This window comes from Chelonoidis abingdonii, chromosome 10 (genome assembly GCF_003597395.2).
Source record: "Chelonoidis abingdonii isolate Lonesome George chromosome 10, CheloAbing_2.0, whole genome shotgun sequence".
Classification (NCBI taxonomy): domain Eukaryota; kingdom Metazoa; phylum Chordata; order Testudines; family Testudinidae; genus Chelonoidis; species Chelonoidis abingdonii.
The window spans coordinates 39587446-39597303 of record NC_133778.1 but is presented as its reverse complement, the minus strand read 5'-3'; the positions used below and the strand labels follow the sequence as shown (position 1 = coordinate 39597303).

At 40.7% G+C, this 9858-nt stretch overlaps 1 protein-coding gene across 3 annotated transcripts in view; it reads left to right on the top strand.

The window, feature by feature from the left end:
- RAPGEF4 (Rap guanine nucleotide exchange factor 4) overlaps window positions 1-9858 on the top strand; it is a 221493-nt gene that overhangs the window by 72973 nt on the left and 138662 nt on the right. Inside the window, exon 1 of one of the 3 annotated variants that reach the window (XM_032784586.1) lies at window positions 3338-3641. The exons of the other annotated variants lie outside the window; for them this stretch is intronic. The gene's annotated coding sequence lies outside the window, so the exon portion shown is untranslated. Of the gene's footprint in view, window positions 1-3337; window positions 3642-9858 lie in introns of those variants that run through there. 3 annotated transcript variants of the gene reach the window in all.

Here is a 9858-nt window from a genome sequence, read left to right as displayed (position 1 = left end):
CCAGGTGCCCTGATTAGCCTGCCTTGATTGGCTGCAGGTGTTCTAATTAAAGTAGCTATCTCTACTGCCTTCTAGAAAGATCTTAATTGTCTCCAGGTGCCTTGATTAACCTGGAGCAACTGCCATTTGGTTACCAGGGTATTAGGGATTTGTTTAGCCTGGGGCTAACATACCTGTTTCTCAGTACTTTACTGTAGTCATCTGGCCTTGCCCCATCACAAACTGCATTTACACAGAGGTGTATGGCTGTATGCATCTCTACCCACAGTGCAATACCTGCCTAAATTTCTAATGTAGATATGCCTGAAAGATTTTTCTAATTTAGTTTGTGGTCCTGTAGTAATTTGAGTTCACTGAGTGTCAGTTAGCTCAAATTAACTAACACCTTTGTAGATTTCCCCCCCGCCCCCAAATATTTATTCCAGGAGTATCTAGATTAGCATTTGCAAAGAAGTTAGTTAATTAATTGCTAGTTAATTTGGATTCACTGATTACAACTGGACGAGAAAGTCTAGTATAGATAAAACGTAAGGGCTTGTCTGCACTTGAAATGCTACAGCTGCAGCACTTCTGTGTAAACACTGTCTAGACGGACAGGATTGGTTCTCCAGTTGATGTAGGTAATTTACCTCCCAAAAAAGTGATAGGTAGGATCTAATGCTATCTACATGGGGGCTTAGGCTGGCTTAACTACATTGCTAGGGGGGTTGGATTTTTCACATCCCTGAGTGACATACCTGGGTCCATCTAATTTTCTATGGCTGTGTCTACACTGCAGCTGGAAGGTGTAATTCCCAGCTAGGGTAGAGTTACATGCACTAGCTCTGCTCAAGTATCGTGCTAAAAATAGCAGTGTGGCCATGGCAACACGAACCGTGGCTTGAATTAGCCGCAGCTACTCTGCTCTTTTTAACACACTACTATGTCTACCTGAGCTGGAATCACGCTTCCCAGCTATAGTGTAGAGCAGAGGTGGGCAAACTACGGGACCCCCTGGCCCCTCCCTTGCAGTTCCCCTTCCCCCGCAACCTCAGCTTGCTCACTCTGCCGCTGGCGCAATGCTCTGGGCGATGGGGCTGTGAGCTTCTGGGGCAGTGCAGCTGCAGAGCCTGGCCTGACCTGTTGCTCTGTGCTGTGCGGTGGTGACAGCGTGGCTGGCTCCAGCTGGGTGATGCAGCTGTAGCACCACCAGCCACCGGTGCTCCGGGCAGTGCGGTAAGGGAACGGGGTGGGGTGGGGCATGGGGGTGGATAGAGGGCAGGGGAGTTCAGGGGGTGAGGGTTCGGATATGGGTAGGGGTGGTCAGAGGGTGGGGAATAGGGGTGTTGAATGGGGGCAGAGATCCTGGGGGGCAGTCAGGAATGAGAGGAGAGGTTGGATGGGGTGGTGGTGGGGGCTTGCAAGGGACAGAGAGGGGGGATTGGATGGGGCAGTAGTTCCGGGGTTGATCAGGGGACAGGGAGCGGGTTGGTGGTGGATGAGGCAGGGGTCCCTGGGTGGGGTGTGGGCCACGATCCCCCTCCCTAACTGGCCCTCCATACAATTTCCAAAACCTGATGTGGCCCTCAGGCCAAAAAGTTTGCCCTCCTCTGGTGTAGAATTACCCTAAAGGACCACACTTCTGGTAGGTAAAGATGTATTATTTGTATAACACTTTCATCTGCAAGTGTTGTACTGTATTTGTGCAGGTAAATAACTGTGAATTTAATTTGGACTTAATGCACCACTGCAATGCAATAGTAACTGGACTCTGTTTTTAGTTTTGCACAATACTTGTATGAAAGAACTTCCAATGAACTCTTAAGTGCTGAAGAGAGTGGTATATGTGATTCTTTTGAATTAATATTAAATCAGTGACCTACTTAGTTTGAGTGCTTCTCTCGCTGAAGGGTACCATCTTTCAAAGGGGGAGGGCCTATTTACTTCTGGCCATTAAAAATTCTACCATCCCCTTTTGCAAGAGTAGAAGTGTTTATCTAGCTGTCCAGGACAAATTACAATTTGGGTAACCACGCTGTGCCTGCTTAAAATACCTCCGTCAGTTTCAGTTGGATATAGTATTCTTCTTTATTTCCTGTCTTAAAGTGTTGTTTAGTGTTGCTGCATGCTTTTGAACCATTGCTCCATCCATCAGTGTACTGGCTGCACTTCATTGGTGGGTGAATATATAAAATCTGAAAGCACTTTGCGAAGATGAAAGGTGCTGCATTTTTAATTGCTATTATTATTTAAATAAGTAAACTAAAATAGCAGCTTTTTATGTTTTGTTTTAGGGCTTGTCATAAAATAGTAAATGAACAGTAAAATAATAGTAAATCCTTTTTTGGTGTTTCAAGCTTAGCCTAGAATGCTCCATGTAACTTGTATTTAAAGTTAATGCTGGTAATAATCAGAGATCAGGGCTCCAAGAAGCTTGTCTGCTACTCAGATGTTCCTAGTGTTTAAGTGGCATGAATTGGATGCTTATTTAATAATAATCAAGAATCATGTTTGTTTCTTTAGGGCAGAGAGGAATACTAATCTTTTTCTGTATTCAAGAGGAGAAACCATCTAGGAAGAGCAGTGATATATGAGCAAACTTGTCAGCATGTTCAAAATTTCCATGAATAAATGTTCTCAGACATTTACTTTTTTCCTAAACCTTTTTAAAAGTCTTTATGAAAATTTAAACTATTGTGTCTCAGGGTGGCTTGAACTGAAAACTTCATGAATTAAAAATGACGTTTTACTGATAAAATACTACTTGTTTACTGGAAAGACAAAACCGGTCATTCAGTTCGTTCTTACAACATTTTATAGTGAAGTGTGCTGATTTCATCAGTTCCACAACATAAAATATTCCTAACCTAAGGGACAACATGAGAAAAAATGAGGGGGCAAATGTTTAAAAAATATCATTTTAGAAACAAAAAAGGAGCAAGAGAAAGAGAGTTTATAACAAGCACATATATTGTAATATAGTGAAATCTTCCATATTCACATGAGTTCTCCCCAGCATCCTTGATATTTTAAAAAACCTTGTCTGTCTAAATTTCATGTTGGCCATGCCCTCTAGATAAACTAGATTTCGCTGTATATATACATATTGTGTTACAAATAGTGACAATCCTATGTTTCTGGCTGAAGAATTTGTGTATTACAGCTATCCGTTGTTTGGGGCCATCTGCACAAGAGTATATTCCTTGTAATAGAATAAATCATAAAAAGATGTTTGGACTACAGCAGTCTTATTGGACCCACCCTTCTATGTCTGTGACCACCATTCTCAGCAGGGATATTGAAAAGGAGGTTCAATAGATTAAACAGTGATATTCTTGCGTGAGACTAACTGCCTAGCAGTTATTTCACAGGAAAAACGTCTGGGCTACATTTACTGGCTCTTTAATTTGGATTGCCAATGATAACACAGAGCTTACTGCTGAAGAAAGGTAGGATGCAGAAGCAGAAACATTAGTGCTAATCTGCTGCAGAAAGACTAGATAAATCAGCACAGCTTTCATACATCTCTAAGAGAGAAGCTGATTGTAACTTGACCATGTGCCTGAATAGTCACATCAGAGAGAAGAACAGAGCATGGATAAAAAATCTAAAATGTACCCTTAGGGCTACTTGCTGTGCTGGACTTATGATAACCCATCATTGTAAGTTTAAGATTTCTTAATTTTTTTTCTCAGTGTTGTAATTACAGGTTTGAGCCTGTGGTTTAAAAGTCTGTGTTTTTAGTTTACACAAATTTAGGGTAAATGTCCTGGAGTAAAGTATAGTACTAACTAGATAATAGTTTGATGTTGTGTATGTCTATAAACGATACGTACTTTAGTGTTGCTGTCTGTTTGAATACACAGCTCACTTAGAGGTTACTTGGACATTTTTCATTAGCAGCTGAGTCTTTTAGGGGTATCTCATTTTCACCATTGTAGTCTTATATTTTGAAATGACTTAAGATGCAAGTAGAATGTCTCAAATGTACTCTACTTTTACTGTGGGAGTGTTTGTATTGTTTTATTTTTGCTATTAGGAAAAATAATCATTGAAAGATGTTTTCTAAGGACCTTTTTGTATTCCAGAATCAAGTGTAGATGGTAATTTTCCTGCAGTTCTTAAATTTTGTGCAATTGTTTAATTTAACGTCACTTGAGCATCTGCAAAGCAAAAAGACAGAGATGACATGGAAACTGAATAAGCATTGATTGCTAGGCTGAAAATTACATTTAAAAAGTTTTTTGCAGCAGATCTGATTTCAGTTTATTTTTTACCAAATTGGATTATCATATTTAATTGTTGAGAATGAACATAGCAAACAAATGTGTGAAACTATCCTGCATATCCCATATTTCCTGCTGTACCAGACCATAAAGCTGTTGTTGATTTTTGCTCCATGGAAAACCCTAATGCTAGAATTTAGAGCAGCATGCTTAAATAATACATAGGCAAGTGAAAAAGGAAGAATGAATTTTACTGTTCAGATGCTGAGATGGTGCTTTTGTTCAAAGATAGAAGTATGAACTTAAAAAGGTACAGAAATGTAAACTCAGAGTTTCCCTTATTATTTCAGAGAAAGATGAGGGAAAGTCTATAGATGACTTTGCTGTGCACCCCAAGGGTGGTAAAATTTTTTAAACGTATTTAAGAAACCATTTGAACGATGTATTGAAATATTGTTTTAGGGTGGGGTAGCAATTCAGGGAAGCTAATGTAGGGAGTGTAAAAAGCAGAACTGAGGGGGAACTCGTGCTTTTCTGGGCTTCTGTGGAAGGGAATTCTTTTTAAATAATTGCATTCTCCTTTTTAATATGAAATTGGGACTACTGTTTCTATTATTTAGTAGAAATACAAACCTTCACCCAGCTACAATATATTCTATGCCTTTGATTCTGGAGACATATGCTTCCTAATTTTTGGAACTGTTGATGAAGTAAGTCTGGAGTTATCTAAAAATACATGTGTCCATTTATTTTACAGTGGTGTAAGTGTTGCCAAATATAATAAACAAAGGAAGCTTAGAAACAGAGAGAGCCTAAATGTGTATTTTCTAAAATTGGCTTCTCTCTGAAGCAGCTGGAAATGTTGTGGATGGTTGTGAAGCTGTTGCCCTATTCACTTTCAGCAACTGCATTTTAGCCTCCCATTTTCTAGGTCTTATGTTTGTTTTGGGCTAAGCATTATGCAAAGTGAAGGTGCTGCTTTTGATATTTTCACCATATTTACTAAAATTAAAATGGACAAGGGGGAAGTGATGTGCTATAACATAGTGGTAGCTTGTTCTCCTTCCCAGCAGAGTAAATGGCGAACTGGGGCAAATGTCAAATGCGGTATGCATCAAGTTAGGAAATTGGCTTTAAAAAGTGTGTGTGTGTGAAAGAGCGAGCTCATCAGTTGCCTTAATTCCTTTTCACTGTCATTCTGATGCTCTAATGAGGTATTAAATTAATAACTCTATGGGGCAGTCCTCTATTTTTATTTCTTCTTTGAACTGCCATATAAATCTGTGGCATAATATAAAATATATAATAATGGGTTAGACTGGTTTTGTCGAGTAAGTACAGAACTAGGACTGGCTGAAAATTTTCTGTTCTTGAATGGAAAATTAGATTAAATTATTTTTTTGTGAACAGTGTCTGCTTTCTTTGGAATTTTTTGTTATTGGAAAAACTGAACACCTGAAAATTGAAACTAGAGCATCATAGAGGATGCAGTTTGCCTGGCTTATCATGGAGAACAGGAGAATAAGGCAGGATGGTGGTTTTTCTGAATGGCAGTATTTATGGGGAAATATTTATTTTCCGACCAGCTATGGAAAGTTGGTAGCTGTTCCTCAGAAGCAAACGAGGGACCATGGTGTTACTCCGTCACAGTATGGCCAATTTGGCCTTTTATTGACATTGCCGGAACAGTTCCACTTAATGCCAATAGTGATGGTGTTTTAATAATGTGCATACAGTTCCTTCTTGTTGGGAATGGCCCGAGAAGGACATATTTCACATAAGCCAGTTAGTATTAATTTTTAACATGCATCAGTATTCTCCCATTACCAGTCCCCTGAGTTATTCCATCCATCCCCTGAATTACCCATTTCTCTAGGAGCTGCAAAATTAAGCCAAGGATTGCCTAACAAGATGAGCAAGAGATCAGCCACAACACAGGCGTGACCGGTCTCGTGGACTCAGTTCAAATTTCAAGGCCCAAAGAGGATCTACCCTTCCCACTACTTAAAAAAGACAATTTTTAGTTCTGTGATGCTTATTCAATTTTCAAAATGGAGTTTGTTTACAAAATCTGCATATCAGTGATATCTGACCATTTTAGTTCAGTAGCTGCCTTTCCTTGTGGCTTGGAATGTTGCTGAACACTAAAGTATCACATAATGTGTGTACGCATAAGTGTATGTAACATACAGGTATAGAGGATTATTAGGCAGATCCTGACCTCTGCTTGGACTGTTTTGCGCTGCTCCAGAAACACAGAGCCAATTGTAAAACTGGTTTAAACTGCTGTCCGAAGAATCCCCCTGCCTAGGGGAATCTCTGGATGTCCTAGAACCCTGCCTGGCTTATATGTAGCAGCTTCCCATGCTATCCTTTCTTGGCCCCTGGAGCAAAAGGCCCCTGAGCAGAAAGGGTGCCAGCCTCTATGCCTGGCTGATCCCTGGCTTGATCCCTGGCTTCTGGAAAAGCCCCAGAGCTGCTCTGACTGTAAGGTGGGAACAGACCCACTCACTCGCTGGCTTTTTGAATCAGGGGAGCCTGAAGGTGGCTCACCATAAAGTCACCTTTTTTTCTCTTGTGTCAAGTACAGTTCAGGCAGTGCCCCCCAAGCTCGGTCACCTGGGTTGCCTGCCCCTAAATCTGGCCGTGGGTGTAGATGTGCTTGCACTAGCTCTGTTCCACCTACGTCCTAAAAATAGCAATGTGTCTGTGATGGTACAGTTGACTGCTTAAGCTAGCTGCCATGAGTACAGTCCTGCCCGACCTGGCTAAGTACTCAGACAGCTTGGGCTGCTGGGTACATGCTGCTGTATTGAGGCGCTAGCACAGAAATGTCGTCGTGAGCCGGGGCTCTCATCTCCCAGATCAAATGTAGAAAACCCCTCCATTTTAAAGGATTAGATTCATTGAGCAAACATATGCTGAATGTAGTGTTCACTTCTCATTTGGTGTACCTCATACAGTCTATGCTGTGTGCACAAGTGACTCTAAGAAACTAAAATAAACAGTACTGTTACTGGTAGGGTTTCTGATTTTACAGTTTTGCTTGGCTTTTATTTACTGTTATTCCTATAGTACTCATCTCCTCATAGTATCATAACATGTTATAGATCTGTGAGTCTCAGGACCCAGTTGTGCATACCTTGCCGACCCAAAATTCCCCTGTATTTCAAAGGGAGTTGGGCTATATAAGGCATGCTGAATCATGAAGGTTGTTGTAGCATCCTACATTCAGTCCAGAGTTAGGGTTAGAAAAGAGAAGTTTAAAAGTTTTTTTTGGAAACATGACTTTGTTTGGACCTATAATAGCGGTGTACAGTATATGAGTATACAGCACTACTTTTAGAGGAGAGTCAAAAAACACTGCAATATTCCCCTTTTGCAAAAATCACAGTAGTATAATCAGTCCTGGTTCACATTGATGGAACAGGGTTCTGTTAGTAAAGTAAAGCAATCCTACTTTCTGTGACCTGCATTCACTTAAACTTTGGGAGATTATGCTGACTTTTAGAATGTAACACAACAATTAAAAGCTGTATCTTCTCTTTTTAGTTCTGTAATCAGCCACAATGTGTTTAGATTTTTGCCAGGATTATTATTTTTAATGGATCAGCAATTCTGCATTCTCCAAAGTGGAATACAGCTGTTTTCACAATGAGATTTTTAAACAAATGTTTGCCACTGTGGGTTTTCTACAAAGCTTCAAAGAATAAGCGGACTTCAATTTACTGCTTTGCACATTGACAAAGCTGGTGTTCAATTGCTTTCCCTCCAGATTTCATGGATTTTATTTTCTAACCCAAGAGACTGGAGTTTATCATCTATTTTTTTTAATAAGGTGCCTGTCTGTGGGCCAGTTTTGACCTTGGAATGAGTGTGTGCACACCCATTAGTCAATGAGAGGCACATCCTCTTCCTTCAGAACTCAACTCTGGCCCATGTATTTATTTATTATGCTGAGTGTTTGACTGTAAACAATGGCTATTTCGCTAGACGCACACATGGCTTTTATTTCCATTTTCTGTTTTAGTCAATACATAAATATGATCTAAATATAGTTTTGTGTACGGTGTAGAAAAGAGAGAAAACGTGGTAATGGACATTTATTGCAGTTTCAGAGCAGCAGCTGACTTATTAATGCTAGCTTTTGCATAGTAAATTTGCTTATATCTGTGCTATTCATCCAAACAGTCTACAGAACATTCCTGCCCCCACTGAGCTTAATGGAAATGCTGCCATTGACTATAGTGGAATCAAGAGGCCCCAGAATCTTAAAGGAGCACATGTCCCACTCCAATATATCCTGTGATCAAAGGGCTGTATAGTGAAAAATGTATAATAATAATAATAATCAAAGTTCAGACTATAATTTGTGGAGCATGTTTTGGTTGCACAGCATTTCTTATACATTTCTGTCTACAAAACAGTCAACAGTTTCATTTTGAAATTGAATCCACGAAAGTCTAAACTGTACCATTTTAGGCTCTTGCACAAATGGAGTGTTTGTACTGCTACTTTGTTTGAGCATGTTCCCATCATGCAGCCAATCAACTCTGCTAGCCAGCAAGGGGGGGGTGGTGCAGAAGCATGGTTTTGTCTACTTTCGCCCTCTCCCTGCCTCTTTTGGGCAGTGGGCCTGATGGACTAGTTGGGGAGCAGCCCCTGCTCTTAGGGGAGCCAGGGGTTGCAATACTTTCTAGCCCTTACATGTACAGGGTGTGGGGAAGTCTCCTTACTCCTTCTTTTCTCCCCTTCTGCTCCATGCACACATAAAAGAGCAGGGCAGAATCCAGGCCATAATGATTATCATTTATTATTGATGAGCTATAGTCTCTTAAGGCACTAGCCAAGGATGAGGACCTGATTGGGCTAAGAAACATATGGACACGCAGAAAATAGAGACAGTCCCTGACCCCAACTACTCAGTCTAGATTATGACAAGGTGGGGCAGGAAGGAAGTAGGACAAAGCAACAATAAAGCAAGTAAGTTATTGTTCATTAAGCAGGGACCACGATTCACCATCTGGCTCGCCATTGTCACTTTTCCCTGTTGGTCTGTGACATAATCTTGAATTTGTTAATCTTCAGGGCATATGGCAAGGCCCACCTATTACTGGGGATGGGTGTTGGGTAGGGCTGGATAGTGGCACTGGAACTCAAGTGGGGATTCTGTGAGGAAGTTAACTCAGTTTTGTTATCTGTATGTTGTCAGTGGGTGTTGATTTAAGCTGGGGTAACTGGGGGGTCAGTTTGTTTATTAGTGTATTTTAAAGACTGTTGAGAGGACCCAGAGCGCTAGATCCATATACTATTATAGTAGAATTCCAAAAATCCAAATAAATAGCTACAGGATGAGAGAGGGAAAACTACAGTAGAAAGATGAGGAGAGTTCTCTCTGGATAGGCAACGATGGAGGGAGGAGGAGGAGGAAGACGTAGAGAGAAAAGGGGTGGGGCTTGAAGAAGACAAGGGGAAATATCACTTCTCAGTAACAGTGGCAAAATTCAGGGAGCGGTGAACTTTAATGGAGGAGTTCTCTTGCATTTCTTGTTCGGCGCTTAGCTACTTTGGTGATAGGTAGATTAGCAATACCAGCGAAAGAGAGAACGAGGACCCTGTAATACCAATATGGGGCTACTGAAGCATTAATGTA